General features: G+C 29.3%; 1 protein-coding gene across 18 annotated transcripts in view; it reads left to right on the top strand.

Annotated features, from left to right (window-relative positions):
• The window catches only part of LOC119616084 (transient receptor potential cation channel trpm), a 236,896-nt gene that overhangs the window by 60,222 nt on the left and 153,970 nt on the right, over positions 1 to 22,704 (top strand). For all 18 annotated transcript variants that reach the window (XM_037972276.1, XM_037972258.1, XM_037972249.1 and 15 more), the window contains exon 3: positions 3,179 to 3,246. The gene's annotated coding sequence lies outside the window, so the exon portion shown is untranslated. The remainder of the gene's footprint in view (positions 1 to 3,178; positions 3,247 to 22,704) is intronic.

The following is a 22,704-nucleotide window of genomic DNA, read 5'->3' as shown; positions in this document are numbered from 1 at the left end:
AGAAACCTTTACAAAGATTCGGATCTCGCAGATATTCGGGTTCTTCTGAAATTTCACAAACGCATCGTTGTTATTACAACAACAAATTGTTGTCCTTTTGATGACGCTTTGTGTCATTTCTGACAATGCATCGTTGTGATTTCGACAATGGCCTTGGAAATTTGGAATAACATTAAAATTTTTCAACCAATTTTTGTGTTTTATATCTTTCTGAAATGCTTATTCTGTGCACATTACGATTCCTTTACAAAAGTTGAGCAAAAACTGAAAATAAAAACTGAATTTGTTCCTTTGTAAATTCACTTGGGATCTTCAAAGCCGTTGCGGCACCTGTTAACGTTATCCTATCATACTAAGTTTTACAACCCTAAGAACAATTCTAGAGGGGGGCGGCCTGTCGGACAACATTTTTTTCCTTCATACAAACTTGGAGCGCTCTCATGTACATAAGTCATAATTGCAAACTGGGTACAGCAAATATGTATATACATACATGTGAATATGTATCTGCTCATACATTTACACATTATTAATACATAGAGTAAAATTATAATTAAAACAAAAAGGAGAAGTAGCGTAATTATTGCAGCAATTAAGTTTCAGGTAGTTGTACAAAAGAGTCCAAAAGTACAAAACATTTAAGTAAAGTCATAAAAAATCCGTACGATGCAAAAGAAATAAACTATTTTTCTATTTTTATCGCAGACATAACCATTTTCATTATTTTTGTTCCGCAAATTCACACATACATATATACTTTATATTATTCAACATTAACTCAAATTGTGCATTTTATACGAATATGTCGTGGTGAATAACATACAGGCCTGTCACAGAATTCCATTCCGATCGAAAGTGGAATTATTTCCGTATTTTTGGCTTCTTCAGAATAAAAAGAATTTAAATAAAATCAATATATACATCCCTTCCGTTTGATTCGGCAACAGCACCTAGGGACGTAATGCGTAGACCGAAATACGAATCCATCAAATAAGCCAAAGACATGTTCTTACTCACATTCTGAACATACCCTAACAAGGAAGAGTAATTCAATAGTGTTACTTGTATAAGATACCGTACATATATCACTATTCAACCCCACTCACTTCTCATTTATCCGACACATTCTCTTCCCGAAAGTTAAGTAAATATGGCCAACCAATAAATAATATATCGATATGTTTCAATGAGAATTTCCAAATATTTGCAAAATATTTTCTTTGACCTCCAAAGTTTACGCTTTAGGATTTCTCGATTTATATATAATTCAGGGACATATTTTATATTATCAGGGAAATAATATTCTGTAAATATTTTTAGATTGTATAACAGTACAGAATTAGGACATATTTTCTAAAATGTTGCAAAAAAAAAAAAAAAAATAGTTATTCACAGAATTCAAATCGCAGGTACAGCTAAACTATAAGGGGTATTGACCTATTTTTTCCACTGTTTTATTTCCTAATCTATTGACCATTAATCCCCCGGTGATATTTCAAAAATTTTAAAATTTGTTCAACAAAGTTTTGAAAAAACTGAAAATGGAGTTTTGAAACTGCCGTTTTAAAAATTAATATTTTTGATCATAGCTGAAAACAGGTTCTTATAGGACAAAAACTTATATTCGAGTAAATATTATTATATTATTGGAATTTTGTCCAAAATAAGTTAATTTTTTCAACATTTCCTAATCAAGTGCTCTGAGACACGTCAATGGCCTGGGGGAATTTTAATAACATTTACATTTACAAAAGCTATTGTAACTCTGTTTAATTTAAAGTAACAATAATTATTTATATATTATAAATTTTGAAGAACAATATTGTCATTGTGTCGAGGTACGTGTTTTTATTATTTACCGTTCTGGAGTTATAGCTTCATATGTATGTTAGCATTTTGGCCTTTCAATATGTGGAAAGGGGAATCGTTCTGTGGGGTTCAGACGAACAAGATTTCGACATATTTTCTCCCCATATAAGAATCGGTCAGTCTAGTGTACAGACACGATCGGTTCATTATTTGTTTATTATTTAAGCTTTCAAAATTTATAAAGTGTAAATTTCTATAAATATTTGACGAGTTAAATAAAAACAAACTTGTTATACCCTACACCACTATAGTAGGGAAATTATTACGCGCTTGTGCTGATGTTTGTAACACCCAAAAGATATTGATCCTAAAGTATACCAATCGGCTCAGAATCACTTCCTGAGTCGATTAAGCTATGTCCGTCCGTTCATCTGTCTGTGTGTCCATGTAAACCTTGTGCGCACTCTATAGGGCGCAATTTTTGAGATAATTTGATGAAATTTGGAGGCCTTTTGACCTCATAATTATGTTAAATGATCTACTATCTCTACAAAAATTAGCGAAACTTAGTTCTATATAAATCTTAATAGTTCTAGTGATTTTCGTTAAGAATGGACATAATTTGACCTTAGCCCCCATACAAAGTCCCCTTCAGAAAATGACTTGAATGTCCACAATACACTTATAAACACCAGTATCATGATGAAATTTGGTACAAATAAGTTTTATATAAACATAAATCCCGCAATCTCGCATTTTCAATATCATTTGTTAAAATTTGTCACATACTCTTCTCTGAATCCAATGACGAAGGCTGTTGAAAATTTTTGACATCCGTCTTTTATTTCTTCTTTTATTTCTCCTAGTTTATAACAGAATTATTGACATTAAATTTTTTGAAGGAGACTTTGTATGGGGACTACGGTCAAATGAGGAGATACTAGAACTTTTAATATAATTCTTCCATTTATCAATGGTTTATTAAGTGTATTTTAAGCTATAAGATATTTATAAATACTATTTTCGTGAAATTTTCCTAAAAGATCTTAATAAACCCAAAATAAACTTTATGAATACAGCTGTTTTTTTTTAGTATTTTAAACAATATTTTTGCTGATATCATTTCATTCATTAAAATGAAAACAAATTACTATGCAAAAATTTAATATTTATAAACAAAATACATACATGTGGTCAGCTTTTAAATACATGTGTATCCATAGTATTTGTATGTAATTGTGTCTGTGACTACTAAGCGGAAAATGAATAATAGGATACAGTCATTTTGAATATTCATATATTAAAGATAAATAAATTATTTGCAGATTCAGTAGGCGAACAATTTTAATAATTTTATTTTTCATTTTAGAAGCGGAAAATATATGCTCATAATCGTGCTAACAAGCAGACAAGTTAAATTTACTAAAACAGCAACAGGTATGTTGGTTTAATTAAATAGTAATTAACTTATTATTTTGTTCGATACACATATGTATGTATTTACATTGATAGTACCGGACTTAAATTATTATTTTTGTAACCAGTTAAGAATTCATTTTTATTGGATTTATTTAAATTCTATAACCAGTAGTTGGTAGGTAGTCATTTTGCACTCCTAACAGTGAAGCGTTAAAAACCTTTGAATTACTTAAAATATTTGTTTGGTTAATGTGAAATATTGGTCGGTACACTCTTGGTGCTGAAACTATTGATTAAAAAGTTCCCACTACAGATACATATATTATAAAACATTATTATTTTTTCATGTTAAACTACACCTTTGGTCTACTAAATGGAAGTTATTAAATTTATGTTTGTATGAGTGGATGATCCAATAACATTTTTTTGAACTTTCACTATTCATTGATAATTGGGGCGTTACTAACACTAAAAAGTAGAGATTTTTATCTGTTGGTGACAATTGTTAGTGGTCTTATAATATACACACACTCTTAAAAGGGATATTTTAAAGCCCAGACACAAAAAAGCTAAACTAAAAAAGGACAAATAAAAACGAGCTCCTAATAGTATGGAATACTTACAATCACACATGCATGTGATTAACTAATGTTATGGAAACAAAAAAAAAAAACTTTTCATACACACACAATGTAAATTGACCTAAAGGTTACATGCATACATATATACTTATACGTACATACATATATTATAATTTGGGTCACCTTGTTGTCATATTTACTCTTTGTAACAAAAAACTTAAACTTTTTTACCAGCCATTTACATGAAATTAAATAGGAAATAAAAAAATAAATTCAGGTCCTTTTTTCATACAAAGTTTAATTTAATAAAGAATGTACTTTTGCAGATACAAACATACTTAGAGATATGCACATACATACATATATCCTTGAATTTGTAGATACTAAGAACTTTACATATTTTACTTTCAATTACAATAAAAGTGTCATCGTCTTTAGTTTTGATGTGACTTATAAAATACCTAAACTTTTAACGCGAAAATGTCCAAATTTATAGAAGTATGTATGCCGCACATAATATAATACATATAAGCCTATATAAAGAATGAATAATAGCATGGTACTTAAAAAAATCACAGAATACACTATTTCTAGTTTCGCAAAGTGTGTTCTGTCCAAAATGGCAAAAACATTAAATTAATTGAAATTCTACATTCTTTATTTCGTTATTTTCATTTTGAGCTAATTTCCATTTAATGTCCAGGTTGCAGTAGAATTGGAGATATATCAAAAGATTATGTCTAGATCACTCTCCCATGTTGAATATAGTGCAGTTATCAAGAAATATTTTTCTATTGAAGGGGAGCCCAAGAGGACTTGCATGTCTACGTAGCACCCAATGTTCTTTAATTACAACCCGTCTATGTTGTGAAATTGCTTATTTGATCGAAAGAGTGTCACAATAACTTGGCTACTCACATGTGTTTTGATTTTCTCTATAATAACAGTCCTTGGGTCAAGGATACCTCAAAACAGATGTGTCTTTTTAATTTTAATGTAATATAGACCACGCAACTTTGTCAACATTGTAACTATTCGTTGACGCAATTTAAACTTTATGCACATCCGTTGTCTAAAAGTTAACAAACGTGGTAAGCTCAAAATGCCTTGTAAATAGTGCTCTTTTAGAAACTTAAACTCGAATACTCCTTGGCTATATCCATGTCCAAAAAATTCCATTCTGTCCTACCGTGCACTCTCGCTACACTTGAAATAATTGTTTTTTTGTGGTCACAATAATGCATAATTTTTGTGAATGTATTTCTCTTTCTCCTGACAGTTGTTGGTTTTTATCATAATGGCAGTGTAGTGTCATTGTCACTAACATTTGGTGTCTTCTAGGGAGTAGGTCGTTGTTGGCAAGTGTTCAAAATCAATATTTATACACATAGACACATATATAGTATAATCCTGTGTACATATGTACTTGCATTTGCGGTGTTTTTTCAATTCCTGTCTTTGGGCAAATAACACTGTGCTGCACTATTTGTGGCCACAATTATTACAAAAATTTCTCGAACTTTTTAAGGATCATGTATTCTATTTAGTTTTATTTTAAGTTAAAATCGTTAAGGCTGATATTTCTTGTTGCACAGTGTAATAAAAGAACTGGACTGTGAAGCAGAACATCAAAGCAATGCAGGCTATAAAAGGAAACGTCGCTTTTGTTTCTTTTGACTGTTATTTATTTCAAATGTATTTCTGTTTAAATGACATTGATTTAAAACGTACAGGATTTAAATATTGTTTTTTTAATTACTTTCACTCTGATGTTTTTGAGTGAACACAGATTTTTAGTGTTTTTAGTTTTAAATGTTTTATTTTGTATCATTTAGGAGGTCATACATACATATTAAAAACTATTTGAAAATAAAATGTTTGCAATAAAACTTAATATGTTAGAAAAAAGTTCTTTAAATATTATTATTTTTGTTTAGTTACAATTGTCCTTTTCCTTGAAAAATATTTATGACATAGGACATCAAGTGTTTATAACTAACTTAATAACAGCAGTATACAAGTTGAAATAAAAAGTTTTTTTTTAAGAATCAAACTCTCTAACAAATTTAAATGATCGATTATGATTATAAATTTTATATAAAAATTTAATATTAAAACAAGTAAAAGTTCCATATTAGGCTTTGCCGAATCTTATATACCCTTCACAATGATGTGTTTAAAAACAGTACGAATTTTATTACAAAAAATCAAAAAATACCAATTGTAAAACGGCAAGGCCTTTTTAAGACTGAAAAAGTGCCAAAAAGTCCCATTTTATACGTTCTAAATTAATCCGGGCTCTACATGCTTAATTTCATATTTCTAGGTTCAATATTATAGAAATTTCAAAAAGTACATTTTGAACAACGAAAAATTACCAAAAAGTCCCCTTTTATGTGATCTGACCTAATCCGGGTTCTACATACTTAATTTCATGTTTCTAGGTTCAATATCATAAAAAATTCAAAAAGTACCTTTTGTAGAAAGAAAAAGTACCAAAAAGTCCCCTTTTATAGGTTCTTTCCTAATCAAGGCCCTACATGCTAAATTTCACGTTTCTAGGTTCAATATTATAAAAAATTCAAAAAGTACCTTTTGTAGAACAAAAAAGTACCAAAAAGTCCTCTTTTATGTGTTCTGGCCTAATCCGGGCTCTACATACTTAATTTCATATTTCTGGGTTCAATATTATAGAAAATTCAAAAAGTACCTTTTGTAGAACGCAAAGTACCAAAAAGTCCCCTTTAATGTGTTCTCGTCTAATCCGGGCTCTACATACTTAATTTCATGTTTCTAGCCAATAACAACGTATCGTAACGTCATGTTCATTCTTTGCTTTGTGTTTATAAACAAGAAATCACAATAACAAAAAAATTTACCGTTTGATACTGTGTTTTGTTTTTGTTTGTTTATTGTTTTGTATAAGCATGCACGAAAAATGTAAATTATTCATGAAATTTTCAGAGGTGGTCTCGGATTTTTACTTATATCTTCGTTATTTATGGACCGATTGGACTGATTTTAAATAGCGTTCTATTCGATCATATTTCCAATAGAATTAATGAAAATTCGGATCTCGCTGATATCTGGGGTCTTCTGAAAACTGATTTCAACATACACACAGACAGACAGACAGACAGACAGACAGACAGACGGACATGGCTAAATCGACTATCTATATTTGCTTTTCATTTATAACTGCTGAATTTCTGAAATATTCAAGTTTTTGCTTTAATACTTGTTTCACGACCTCACTCCAAAAATTCTATAAAAATCTACAAAAATTCATATTTTCTTTTAGTAGTTTACTTAAAGATCAATAAATTATATATCAAAGCCAGTATCGCTGCTTATTTATTAAAAATATATATTTTAAAATAACTTAGAATGAAAAGGTTTCTTAACATTTTCCGTTAACAACATGTTTTATGAGAATCTTAAAATAACTTATTGTTTTAATTATTTAATAAACTGTTAAGTACTTGTACATACCAACCTTGCGGTGGCTTAAATTTCAATTTTCCTAATTAATTAAATTTAAAATTGTCTTCATGTTAGTTGCTTAAGTGTGATAATATTGAATATGTTATGTTACATGTATGCTGTATGTCTTGCATAAATACGTATACGAATAACAACCATTTGTTTGCAACATTAAGTGCAGTTAAATTGTTAAATAAAGTTTATGACAGCATTAATGACACACTGCTCCATGATACTATATTCAGCTGTTCTGTATAAATTGTTTGTACCTTGATCACGTCTAAGGACACCTTTGAGAATGTAGAATAGAGGGTGTAAAAAGTTTACGAGGGTGAAAACTCGATTTATAGTATCATGATTTAATTTTCACTATCTTATTTGACACATATTTTCTTAAAGGAAAAATAGTGACAATAACAAAAACAACAACAAGTCCCTTTTCCCCAGACAACAATAACAACACTGACAACAGCCATATCTCAAAAGGGTACAAAGTGGTTGAGTTGAGTTTTATTTAGCAATTACTTACTAATATTGCACTTTTTTCCTGGTGATTTTGTTATTGTTTTCTTTGTTCATTTCATGGCTGAAGCATCAACATCAGTTGCATAGTAATGATGCTGCCACTGCGTCTACTATGTTCCACAACCATTGCTAACAACAACAATATCAACACAATCATTGTTATCATTGGTACCAAGTATCAACCACACAATCACATCATCATCAGCATCATCATCAAGTTTAACGCCATCACGAACATCTGTGGCAGCAGATACAACAGAGAAGACAAGACTGACATTTACTCATACTCCTACATCATTTGCAAGTAATTGACAGCTTGAGGATGTATTTTGTACAATCCTTGTTGTTGTTGTTGGTATTTATTCACTTCCATTTACTCTGCTGGAGGATTCAGTTCATTTTTATTTCTATGCATGGATTAAAGTTAAAAGTTTTCTCATTTTACAATAACCTGTCATATGTATGTTCCTGCATCGATTGAATGAATGAATAAATGAGCAAGTGAGTGAATAATAGAGAGAAAATATACTGATTAACTAGTGCACTTGATAACAGCTCCCCTTTTCTTTTTCTATAAGAACAAGTAGTCAGTCAATTCCTATTATATGACACACTACATCGATACAAAGTAATTTTTAGAAGACTTTTTCGAGAAATAGAGATTTCAATTTAATATAAGAGATTAATTTGAGTTGAGTGATTATCTCAAGGAGGTATTATATGTGAACTCTTTCTAATTATGGGCTGATCATAACAAAATTTTAAAAGCGATTTCGGAGCCTAAGCATTTTATATGCACAGATTTTTAATTTTATATGCGATATATGTAGCCCGATATTAGTTTGTATAAACCTGAACACAGAACTGCAAAATTTCATATAATTATTTCTTTTCATTAATGGTAGCGCAGATCATACAAAAAATTGCACCACATGTTTCCTACGAGTACACTTTAGAAAGAACTCGTTTATTGTCATCGTAAAAATTTATGATTATGGAAATTGATACTGTAGTCAATCCAAGTTCTTCTTAGTCCATTATGAAGAGAGTACTTGTTTTTAATGTAATTTGTAATGTTTTGCTACAGGTGGAATTTAGAAAGTAACATGTAAGATAATATAATTAGACTGGTATGCAAAAAAAAAAATATATGTTTTATTTGCCCTTTCAAATATTAAGGCATGATTATGAAAAGTGTAATATTGTGCCATTAAAATTAACATTTCTTAACATTTCGTTCAAATCTTATCATCTAGAGAAAATTAACTATCCAATTATCCATTTATATCAAAGCACAAACAATAGATTTATCGACAATTTCCCAAGCCATTTATTAAAAAAAAATTTTATTGTTTTGTCTTTGTTTTACAAGCAGAAGTGATGTAAACAAAAATATCTACACAAAAAAAAACGAGTAAAATATGAATTAATTAGTCGTTTTTGCAACAAAGTTGTGTAAAGAAAATGCCTATAACTTCGTTATTTGTCGCTCGATATTTATATTTTATACCTTGTTAGAAAGATAATTGGCTTTAGAATATACGATTTGATAGAAACTTAAAGAATATATAATTCTAATTGCAATTTTTGAAGAATTAAAAAAGCCCTATTAGTTACATAATTTTACACTTTTGAATCGATTTCCAGTTTGTTTAAGACACTACTGAACAAAATTAGACCCATCTGAAATCGAAATCGTTATTTTTTGACACCTCTAATGTACATATGGGAAATTCTTTTTTTGTTTTAGATTTTAAGAAATCAACTTTATGTATTAAATATTTCTTTCGTTTCATATTTTGCAAAGTGATGACGAATTTTATTTACAAGACTTGAAAGAATACGTCCATAAAATTTTGTGGTCGAAAGTAGTTCCATGTTGGAGAAATAAACACTAACAGTTAAAAGTTCTCAAAAATGTGACCAAGTAGTTTTTTTTACAACTTTTTGATATTATGAGGGCGGCTTACAACTTAGAAAGTCAATTTTGCTAATGTAAGCTGTATACACTTATTGAATGACTATAGTCCATATTTAATTGTTGTGCCATTTATAAGTAAAGAATTACGTGGTCGCAATGTTTTGAAACAAAATTTATACAATTTTACAAAATTTGCAGTTTTTTTGGATAGAATATTTGCGGCTCTTCGGTCATGCAAAATGTATAAATGGGAAAAAGTAGACATTGTAATTACGCAATATCAAACTACTACAGGGAGTTCAGCGTAAATGCTGTCAATAAGACTCTGGAAACGTTTCTAGATATTCCACATATGAATCATATATAAGATATGAGGGGGCGTTTACATCATATCTTTATGTGAACTGACCAAAAGCGTTTATAGGACAAGTCATCAATGTATACTGGACACATTGAAAGGTTATATTTTGAAACACTAATCCCAGATAGGAAGTTGAACATTAGAGCATATGCGGGACAAAGCGGTCCTGGGATTATATATTGAAGAATAAGTATGGTGCTAACAGAGGTTAACACATTTACCGACAGCCAGAAGGCTATTCGAGCGATATCAGGGGATAAGGTTAAATTTAAGAACGTGAGTAGGACGAGAAACCTCCTGAAAATGGACAAGTCTGAGGTTAGTATGATGGTACCTATTCTGAGTGGACACATAGGATTACAACTATACAAAATTAGACATGCGGATTCAGACGAATGTAGAGCATGTAGAGAGGGCAGTGAAACTCTGGAGCACTTACTCTGCCATTGTCAGGCTTTCGTCGAAATTAGATCCAAATATCTTGGAATGGAAAATACTTAGTAATTACGTCTAGGAAATTTAGTTTCTGAATATCGGACGATAATATCTTCATTGACCACTATATAAGGTTTTTGTTTTTACCACATTTTCTGTGAAAAGGGGAGCACAACAGGCCCGGTAAACAACAATAGGTAAAACATTTGAAGTGCAAACTATAGTTAAAATCGTCTTATAATAAATTATTACCATTAAGTAAGAGTAAGGTCCAATTATAATCTCAGATTTCTCTTATTTTTGCACTTTCATTTACCAAAATAAAACAAGAATTTAAAAATAAAATAATGCATATAGACATAATTTATATCATAAAATGTCACTGAACTTTTCACTTGGCAAATTAATGTAGAACTTTTATTATGTGTGTCTTATTATTTGGCATCTTTAAATTTTAACCATTTTTATCTTATTTCGCTTTACCATGGGTAAATAAATAGTATCTCTTCTATATTGTTTAAATATTTACATTGACGTAGGAAGTATGTATGTATTTATAATAAATTAAATTTTATACACAATAGAAATAAAAAAAATTGCATGACTGTATGAATATGTAGATTCTCAACTAAAGTAAAAGAAATTGTATATTTTAGACAAATTTCCAACAAAATCCATACAAAAAACACATGCATATATTGTGGTACAATATAATCTGTTTCCTTGAATTTATCTTATCTTTTTATCTTGTTCAAATGTACAATTTGCTAAAATTGACTTTACTCTGCTTCACATGACACATTAGCAAATTACATGTTTTCCTTTTTGTCTGTCGAGATAAAATTCAGTTTAAACAAATTCAGCTGAATATATCTTTGCTTGTTGTTTTTCGTGTGAATATGATTTAATTTGTTGCCAAGAATTATTATTATTTTTTTTTGTTGTTAATTATTAGTAATGACTAGATGCTGTAGTTATTAAAATAATATCTTGTATTATTAAAATAAATACTAAATAGATTTTACGTTGTTCATAATTATTGTCTGTATTTAAAATGCATTTAATTTCAAGTTCTGTATTAAATTAATTATTAGTGTAATTAAAATTGTTTTCAAATTATTTCCAATAAACTTCCAGGACTTAGTATGATAACAACTCATTGTTTTCCCTTAATAGCACTTAATAATGGCCACACATTCATATACATACATGCTACAATTACCTTCATTTCTTTGTACATGAATGAAATGGAGCAATGGTCATTGGACAGTTAAAAATTCTTTATCTATATATATAAAAGAGTAGCTTTACTGACTGACTGATTAATCATCGCACAGCCCGAACGGCTGAAGCTAGAATCACGAAATTTTGACAGTAGATGTGTTTTTGGTTATGTAGATCCACTAAGGATGGATTTTTGGAAATTTGTACATTAAGCGGTAAAAAAAGGGAAAAAAGGGGAAAAACTGGTTTTCTTAATTATCTTACCTAATATTAGTGACACAAGAAAAATTTTAAATGCCCATGTATCTACTCTTGAAACAAGCAGATGAGTGTCTGGTACTTTTTTGAAATTCGTACTTTTAAAGGGTGAAAATGTGTAACAAATGTGATTTTGGTACCTTTTTTTGGCCCTTTATAACTTTTTAACTAATAAACAAAATAACATTTCTGTAAATATTTTGAATATATCTCCCAAAATTAGGAGACACCTGTTTCGTACTTTTTTTAAAATTCCGTCCTTTTTGGGTGTAAAAAGGAGAAAACTGTATTTTTGGTACTTTTTTTTAGCACATTAAGAAAACTTTTTCGATTTATTGAAGAATTCCTATTAAATTACGCACTAGCTCTGTAAGTTGAAACAAAATTTTTGCTATTTCACTGGGGAAAAAAGTACCAAAAAGTGAAAAACGGGAATTTTAATTTTATTCAAACTCATTGAGCCAATTTTTATAAAATTTGAAAAAGTAGTTTATTTACTCACACAAAATATATTATTTTGGAATTCGAGAACTATAGCCTATATAGGTTCAATTTCGAGTAAATTGTTTGGTACTTTTTGAAGCACAATTTTTCTGGAACAAATGAATGCAGATTTGAATCGTTTGAGTTTTATCTATGATATAGAGATTGAAATACGGAACATTTTGTAAACTTAATTCTCAAAAAAGTATATTTCTAAGTGAAAATGGGAAAATTGTACTCTTTTTATAAGTACTTTCTACTAAAGTAGATTTTTTTTACTTTTTCTTTCTTCAAATGGTATTCTATGTATGTTCTATAATATGAATTCAAAACACATGATTATTAAACATACACGGACCTCATTGAATATGATTCTTTAAGAGAGAACTTTTTAGTACTTTTTATCTCATAAATGGTACTTTTTGAATTTTCTAAAATATTCAACCTATGAACATAAATTTTAACATACATGGTCTTGACTGAATAATATTCTGTAAGTGGGAACTCTTTGGTACTTTTTCCATTCTTCAAATGGTACCTTTTGAATTCTCTATAAAGGTTAACCGGAACCAGTGTTGCCATATATTTTTTGAAGAAAACTTTTTATTTTTATGAAAAAAACTTTTTTTCAACAAAAAAAAACTTTTTTTGTACTAAAATTACAAAATACCCAAGAAAAATTAGTGAAAAAATGAGCAAATTGAGGAATTTTAAATAGCTTAATGATAATTGGTACAGAACTTTTCCTTAACATCAGTAGCAAGGAATTACTGGATATTGTGGTCTTAGACACCATAAATTTACACTTGAAATGTCATGATGAATCTATGTAGATTCTGTGTACTACAAGAGGAAACCTCTGAACTTTTGTAACTACCCGTCATTGGGAACTCGAAACACGAAGATTTTGTCTTACCCAGACCCAGATGATAACACTCACCGATTAATCCATTTATCTTCATGCGCGAATTTGGCCTAGTATGGTGAACCAATGGGCTGCACAAAATCTCTACAATATGGTCGAAGTGCATTGTGTCCTTAACGTCTATTCTAAGGGATTAAGGTCATCAACACCGGTCAATTTTTTTCAGTTTTTAGGAATATCTCGAATATTAATGGTATAAAATATTATTTTGTTAATGGTAAACATTGTTTTTTTATTTTAAACTTATTTATTGATTAAATAAAATAAAAACTGAAAAACTGTATAAATTTTCAAAAAACTTTTTTTATTGGAATAAAACTTGAAAACTTTTTTGAATCTCAAAAAACTTGCAAAAAAAGGGAAAACTTGACATATGGTAACACTGACCGGAACACATGAACACACGGTCCTTATTAAATGAGAATTTATTAGGAGAGATTTTTGTGCTTTTTCGTTTTTCCGATGGTACTTTTTGATATTTTTACGATATTGAACAATCTGACAATCTTCTGAAAGGGACTTTTGGTACTTTTTCATTCATCATACTATATTTTTTGAATTGTATATAATATTGAACACAGAAACATACAATTTTTGATTAAATGAGAACCTATAAGAGGTATTTTATAGAACTTTTTTTCAAATAGTACTTTCGAAATTTTCTATAATTTGGAAGCTAAACGAATGAAACTAAAAATACAAGTTTCTTACTGAATGCGAATTTATTCACGTGATATTGAACGTAAAAAACTGAAATTTTCTATAAAAGTAAACAAAATTTTGTATGTATGTATTTAATTTTGGTTAGGGTAGCGAAGCACCCAGGGTATGCTAGTATGTTTATAAAGTCAATAAAATGCATTGTCACTTTCTAATTGTCTGCACTTTATGTCTCAGATGGTAAAATAAATATATACATTATATACGTACAAATGTATACAATGACTTGGTGTCTGGCAATTATTTCGAAGAACTCACTAGATAAACGTACTACTTAAACATTTGGATGTTTTCCATGATGCTTTCGAACTTTTATTTTCTTTTTAATGAAAAAAATTGAACACACCTGTTTATAATCTTCATTAAAAGGTTATGTATTAAAGTTTGTAAGATATGTATCAATAGGCCATGGCAACCTTGTAATCAAAATTTGGTACATAAGATTTTTTTTGTCCTAAATGAACGTAAATAGTTAAATATGCTCCAAGATATGTCTTAGCCATCATACAACAGTTTTTCGAAATATGGCTTCCTCGATCACAAATACATAGGATAGAAGTGGAATTCGGCATAGGGGCGTATAAAACGTGTCTGAATATGATGTTTTGGTGCACGATTATAAAATTAACTAATAAGTTTCATAATGGACGATATATTGGAAGCCATTGTTCAGCATGTCCAAATTACTAAGAAAAACTGTTTTTGAATAAAAAAATTCTCCAAACTAATAAAGTTTAAAGCAGTTTTTGGTAAAGATAAAGTTTTGCAATCAGAAATTTTCTGTTTTTTAAAATAGAAAAATTTCAAAAAAATAAAATTTTTAAAAATATTTCTTTGTCTTTCAAGTTTATATCATGCATGCGAAATTGTTTGTTGAATATTTTGCCATCAAAATCTCGATATACATATTTTTGTAGTTTTCATTGTAAATTCAAATCACTTTTTATTCAATTTTTTTAAATTTTTAAATGAAAGCTGCATTTCATCTATTCAAGTTCTACAAAACATGTTTCCTGAATTTAAGAATTTTGGACAACTTTTCAAATAAATAAAAATTAATTAATTACACAGGCCAACGATGAAAAACTTTTTATATAATTTTCACTAACCCCAGTGTTATTCGGTGTGTTGATTCCGAATATAAAAATAAAAAGTCGCATCACTTACCAGTTTTTCCAATTTTCATAATTTAGTCCTTCTGGCTGTGTACTTGAGTCCCAAATATAAAATTCTGTAATTTTACTGATGACGAGAACAGTGGTCGTCTCTGCCTCTAGACTTATACTTAGAGTTATAGAAATGCATTCTGGTAAAATTTAGCGCGATAGGACCACGTTAACTGGAGGCACCAAGGCTCTGAAAGTTTTTGAATTTTAACCGTAAATAATTGGAATATGTATTATCGTTCGAATCTCTATATATAAAAAAGTAGCGTTACTGACTGACTGATTCATTATCGCACAGCCCAAACGGCTAAACCTAGAACCATGAAATTTTGACAGTAGATGTGTTTTTGGTTATGTAGATCCACTAATGAGGGATTTTTGGAAATTTGTACATTTAGGGGGAAAAACGGATAAAACTGGTTTTCTTAATTATCTTACCTAATTTTAGTGCTACAAGAAAAATTTTAAATGCACATGTATCTACTCTTAAAATAAGCAGATGGGTGAAAATGTGAAAAAAATGTGATTTTGGGCCCTTTATAACTTTTTAAATAATAAACAAAATAACATTTTTGTAAATATTTTGAATATATTTCTCAAAATTAGGAGACACCTTTTTAGTACTTTTTTAAAATTCAGTTCTTTTTGGGTGTAAAAAGGAGAAAACTGTATTATTGGTACTTTTTATTAGCACATTAGGAAAACTTTTTCGATTTATTGAAGTATTCCTATTAAATTACGGACTAACTCTGTAATATTTATTGAAACAAAATGTTTGCTATTTCACTGGGGAAAAAAGTACCAAAAAGGGGAAAAACGGGAAATTTAATTTTATTTAAACTCATTGAGCCAATTTTTATAAAATTTGAAAAAGTAGTTTATTTACTCACACAAAAAAAGCTATTGGTATATTAATTTGCAATTCGAGTACTAAGGCCTATATAGGACCAAATTTGAGTAAATTGTTTGGTACCTTTTTAAAAGCACAATTTTTCTGGAAGAAATGAATGCAGATTTGAATCGTTTGAGTTTTATCTGTGATATATAGATTAAAATACGGAACATTTTGTAAACTTAATTCTTAAAAAAAGTATATTTCTAAGCGAAAATGGGAAAAATTGTACTCTTTTTATAAGAACTTTCTACAAAGGTAGAATTTATTCCACTTTTGGTATTTTTTCTTTCTTCAAATGGTATTCTTTGTATGTTCTATAATATGAATTCAAACCACATGATTATTAAACATATACGGACCTCATTGAATAAGATTCTTTAAGAGAGAACTTTTTAGTACTTTTTATCTCATAAATGGTACTTTTTGAATTTTCTAAAATATTCAACCTAGGAACATAAATTTTAATATACATGGTCTTGACTGAATAATATTCTGTAAGTGGGTACTCTTTGGTACTTTTCCATTCTTCCAATGGTACCTTTTGAATTCTCTATAATGGTTAACCGGAACACATCCTTATTAAATGAGAATTTATTAGGGGAGATTTTTGTACTTTTTCGTTTTTCCGATGGTACTTTTTGATATTTTTACGATATTGAACATTTGAATTGTCTATAATATTGAACACAGGAACATAAAATTCTTAATTAAATAAGAGGTATTTTATAGCAATTTTTTTTCAAATAGTAATTTCGAAATATTCTATAATGTGGAAGCTAAACGAATGAAACTAAAAATACAAGCTTCTTCCTGAATGCAAATTTATTCACGTGATATTAAATTAAAAAAACTGAAACATTAAAAAATTTTTAAATCAATTTTAATTTTCTATATAAGTAAAGAAAATTTACTTTTATAGAAAATATGTTCAAAATATTTACAAAAATGTGATTTTGTTTATTAGTTAAAAAGTTATAAAGGGCCAAAAAAGGTACCAAAATCACATTTGTTACACATCTTCACCCCTTAAAAAAACGAATTTCGAAAAATACCAGACACCCATCTGCTTATTTAAAGAGTAGATATTAGGTAATATAATTAAGAAAACCTGTTTTGCCCGTTTTTCCCTACTTAGTGGATCTACATAACCAAAAACACATCTACTGTCAAAATTTCATGATTCTAGGTTCAGCCGCTACTGAGTAACTGAAATTTGTGTTTTTTATATAGCGTAAACCGTATTTGAGGTATAGTCATAAAAGGGAAACCATTCAAACGGCAGTTTCAAAAAATTAGAAAAACGGGTTTTATTCTTCACTATTATGAATTTTATATAAAACTTTTAAAGAATATATAATTCAAGATAATAGGAAATAAACATCTGAAGTTTTAGTAAAATCGAATAGTGTGAACCCATAAACTGTGAAAGTCGAACTAAAACTATGCAATATTGGGAAATTTTCTTAAAATCATAGTGAAGACCCATATTTATGATGTCACCGAAAAAAATCGAAATTAAGCCTTAAACATAAATATATTTGTATAATTATATGAAGTGTCCGTAATATGTGAATTAAATATTCAATAACCTATTCCGAGAAAATTGTGGATGATAGAGAAAACCAGATATCAGATTCGTTTTCAGTACCTAAAAATACATGTAATCGAGTCAGATTAGTTTAAAAAGTTTTTACAAACCTCCACTTCGTTGGCCTGTGTAATTATTGAACTTATTCATCTTAAACAATTCCATATTAACAATATAACATGTCATTTGGTTTAATATAGTTGAACACATGTATTGTAAATATGCATATGAGATAATCAACCGTATTAATCTTTAATTGCAATCAATAAATGCGAAAGTTAGGAATGAACACTTTTTTATTATTTTAAAAACATTTCTGTTAACATTGTTTTCCAATAGTGGTTGCTCATAAATAACTTCAAATTAATTATGGGGTTTCTCAGTGCACGTAATTTATACGTTTTGTGTTTTACAATTAAGTGCATTTAAATGTTCAAATGTTGCGAATTTAAACTTCGAACCATAAACGGAGTAATGTGTATTTTAATATTTTTAAATATGTAAATATCGTTGAACAAGGGTTGAACAAGGTTTATATTACCGTTGTTCTATTTGTAGTTTTACAACATTCAAACAACAAAACTAGCGTGACTTGGTGGAATTTAAATCGCTGTTAGTAATATGACCTTGATTTATAACTCTAGGATAGTTTTTGTAGAGTGGGACATTGAAAATACAACAATGAGCGCATTCAAAAAATAAATAATAATCAATAATAGTGTCTATGTATATGAAAGCTATCATAATAATTAAGAAATTATTGTCCCCATAAATCAATTTTGAATGAACAAATAAAGGACTAGGACTTAATAGAGATTTAATGCACATACATAGTTCAAACCCACATTTAAAACAAATTTCAGATACATCCTTTCTAAATTAAGGTGACGACATTTAACTCATTTAATCAAACTTCCTAGTAATGTTAACATTAAATATTCAATTACGGAAATTAAGTAATTATTTCCAATTTGTCGTGGGACATCACTAAATATTGTCAAAAGTGGATCCTGAGTCAATTACTATGTTGATGAAGTGTTTAATAAACAAATAAAATATTACACAAAACATGTTTGCAACAATATGACGTATACGCAATATTTATTAAATACACTTTCATAAATATCACTCATGCGTAACAGGGAAAAATACATGATTTCAAAACAATGAAATACTAACCTACTAAATATGTACTAATTGTAGTTTCAATTTCATGTTTGTATTCTTTGTATAAATCTGTTTTTTTTATTTTAGTTTTATATTTTTAATTAAATAAATATACAATATGTAATGCTTACGATGCTGCATCATTGATGCAGTATGAATTTGCATTTTTACCTTTTTGCAGAATATAAATTGAAAAATATATGTATATTTTATATAACTATTTGCATTAGTTTCGAAATTCATGTTCCGATTTATGCTGAAAATTGTAAATTACATTCTTAGGAATAACAAAAATTTATAATTAAAAAAGTATTATAAAAGTATTATAAAAAGTATTAAATCCTCCCGCTACCGGGGCTGTTACATATGTGCTTCACATCGTGAATGATTTGGTAATTTAATAAACTTTAAATTATTATTGTCCGTTGATTCAGAAACTCAGGCGTAATTCCTTAAAACTTTCCAATAACTGATTCTAATGGATGTAATAAATCTATCCCAATCAGTCATTAAAATTTAAAGGAGCATAAAAAACTTTTTTTGCAGACCAGTGTAATTAATCGAATCATTTAATCCGATTATTAAACAGTTAAGTTAAAACCTCAAATAATTTTATATTGAATAAAACGATTAAAAAGGAAACCCTAATAATTGAATACATTTGTCATGAGTGACGAGTGACCAATTTACTACGGAAAACCCCGGTTTTGACTTTCTTACAGTCTAACACAGTCTAAGATTTAACTTTGTCGTCTGTTATGATCTGGAAGTCTGTAATATGTCTCGCTTTCCAGGTTTTGTGTTTTTATAACCATCGTATATTTAGTTCTACTACTTATCGCCCAACAGATTACGCTTAGGTATTTAACCCTGTTGGTCACTGAAATCGCCTGTCCAAGAACCGCATCTTCCAAAAAACAGAAATTTTCTTCGTTCTTGTTTTAAAGAAATATTTTGACATTTAAATCAAAGGGCAGTTAATCTATTTGGCATTTGAGGCACCCAACCACATACACACATATCGCACATTTACTCCAAGACTGGCATAACTTAAAATTTGACTTTTTTGAACTGAGTGCTAAAAATATGAGCCCTTCTAAAGTATTTGATATAGTTTTATCTATTTAAATTTTTATACCCTTCACCTTCGTGAGAAGGGTATGAATGTCGAAGTGCTTTACGTGAGTACCTGCCGTGTTGGCCTATCTCACGGTGGTCTTTTTCAACCACTGAGTGAGCTTTGTGACGACTCACCACCGCCCCTTTGTGTTTGTTACACGCAGGTGGCAATTTACATATATGGATGCCGGTTCAATATCCGCGCACTTTGCTTAAGTACTTAAGCTATCTAATCTCTGACCATTACTTCACTTCCCCGTTGCTTAACTTCCGAGATGTAAAACATAACTTCCGTTTACAACCAGGCAGATGGGATGGTCTCCGTTGAGTCGGCAACAGCACCTAGAGACGTAACCGGTAGACCGAAGTACGAATCCATCAAATAAGCCTAGACTTTGTTCTTACTCAAACGGGTGGGTGTGGCCCGCATACCCCACATTCATCCCATACCATATACAATTAACATTTCCAACGCTCAGTTTTTTAACCGCCACTTACACTTCCCGCGAATTTGGGTTTAAACCACAGCCATTACATGGATCCCGAAGGAACCTCAACCAACTGACCAGCCAGGACATACTGTCCACCCGTAGTCCCGGCAGACTAGAGGTACTGGTAGCACCTCTTTACCCCGGGATTGCAATACACCTTGATGGGACATTTCATCATGGAAACATGCCTCGGGGGGCGTTTGTAATTTTTATAATATAATTTTCCGACCCTATAAAGTATATATATTCTGAATACTTATAGATAGCGGAGTCGATTAAGCCATGTCCGTCTGGCTGTCTGTCCGTCTGTCCGTCTGTCAGCCTGCCTGTCTGTCTGTAAGATTCGGCAAAGGCCGAATCTTGCAGATATCTGCAAGATCCGAATTTTCAATAATTTCATGAAAAATTTAAATTTTTCGTGCATGCTTATACAAAACAATAAACAAACAAAAACAAAACACAGTATCAAACGGTAAATCTTTTTGTTATTGTGATTTCTTGTTTATAAACACAAAGCAAAGAATGAATTTTTGAATTGTTTATAATATTGAACCTAGAAACATGAAATTAAGTATGTAGAGCCCAGATTAGGCCAATACACATAAAAGTGGACTTTTTGATACTTTTCCGTTCTACAAAAAGTACTTTTTGAATTTTCTATAATATTGAATCTAGAAACATGAAATTTAGCATGGAGGGCCTTGATTAGGTAAGATCCTATGAAAGGGGACTTTTTGGTACTTTTTCGTTCTACAAAAGGTACTTTTTGAATTTTCTATAATATTAAACCTAGAAACATGAAATTAAGTATTTAGAGCCCGGATTAGGCGAGAACACATAAGAGGGGACTTTTTGGTACTTTTTCGTTCTACAAAAGGTACTTTTTGAAATTTCTAAAATATTGAACCTAGAAACATGAAATTAATTATGTAGAGCCTGGATTAAGTGGGAACCCATAAAAGGGGAATTTTTGATACCTTACCGTTTTGCAATTGGTATTTTTTGATTTTTTGTAATAAAATTCGTACTTATTTTTTTTAACACATCATGGTGAAGGGTATAAAAGATTCAGCACAGCCGAATATAGAACTCTTACTTGATTTTATTATTTTCGGTGTGAGAACGATTATTTGTTGTAAACATCATAACTAAAACTCCTGTTTTCATGAATATTTGATAATTAAAACTTTCATTTAAATTTAGACATAAATCTGATACTTATTATAGAAATAGTAAAAATGTCATAAAACATTCAAAACCATTTTTCTCAACACGACGTTTTTATTTATGCCAGTCTTATGTATATATACATACATATCTATATATATGAATAAAAGTATATTTTATATTGTATCTTTTCTATTTGCTTTATTATTATTTTTTTTTTAATATAATGTTAATATTTGTTGAATAGTAATATGACATTTCTTTTTTAATATAAATTGCAAATATGTATTATTGATTTTTCTTCTATAATAATGTACTCATAATTCCACTTATATGAAGTATTTATAGAGATTTATTTTTCTCTAGTTAAAATAATATATTTTATGAAGTAGTTATATAACGAAACTCTAAAAAGAAACTTAAATCAGATTATACATTCACTGCCATTTTTTAAAACTTCAACTGAATACTGTTTTAATGAGAACTGCTATTTAATGTTGATTTTCTCTATTATTAAGGCTAAATCAATTTTAAGTCATATTTGAAATATTCAACAAACAGTTGAATATTTCACTGCCAGAATGTTAAATTTGAGTTTTCGTCGCTTTTTAAATCTTATAACGGTAGGAACCAATCAATAATTGGCCCAAGCCCCAATATATACACGTATAGAAAATCGCTGGTACAACTGTGCACTTCAAATAATAATTGGTTTTTATACCTTTCTTAAATTCAATCCTTTTTTATTTGCCTACTACTTTCAAAACAAATATTCATAGATCAAAGAACATGAAATGAAACTGCGTACAAACAAGTTGTAGACAATTCTTAAATTTACGCTGGTCATTTATTAAAAAAAAAAGTAATGTCAAAAGTTTTCCCACAAAACTTTGTTTTGTTATTCTTCAATATTTTTCTGTTTGTGTTACTGTTTTTTTCAGTTGCATACCTTTAGGCGGTCGATTTT

The sequence above is a fragment of the Lucilia sericata genome, unplaced genomic scaffold (genome assembly GCF_015586225.1).
Source record: "Lucilia sericata isolate MDLA Ls3-8-SP2 unplaced genomic scaffold, ASM1558622v1 Contig000002F_arrow, whole genome shotgun sequence".
Lineage (NCBI taxonomy): Eukaryota > Metazoa > Arthropoda > Insecta > Diptera > Calliphoridae > Lucilia > Lucilia sericata.
The sequence above is the reverse complement of the archived record's forward strand: the minus strand, read 5'-3'. Positions and strand labels throughout refer to the sequence as shown.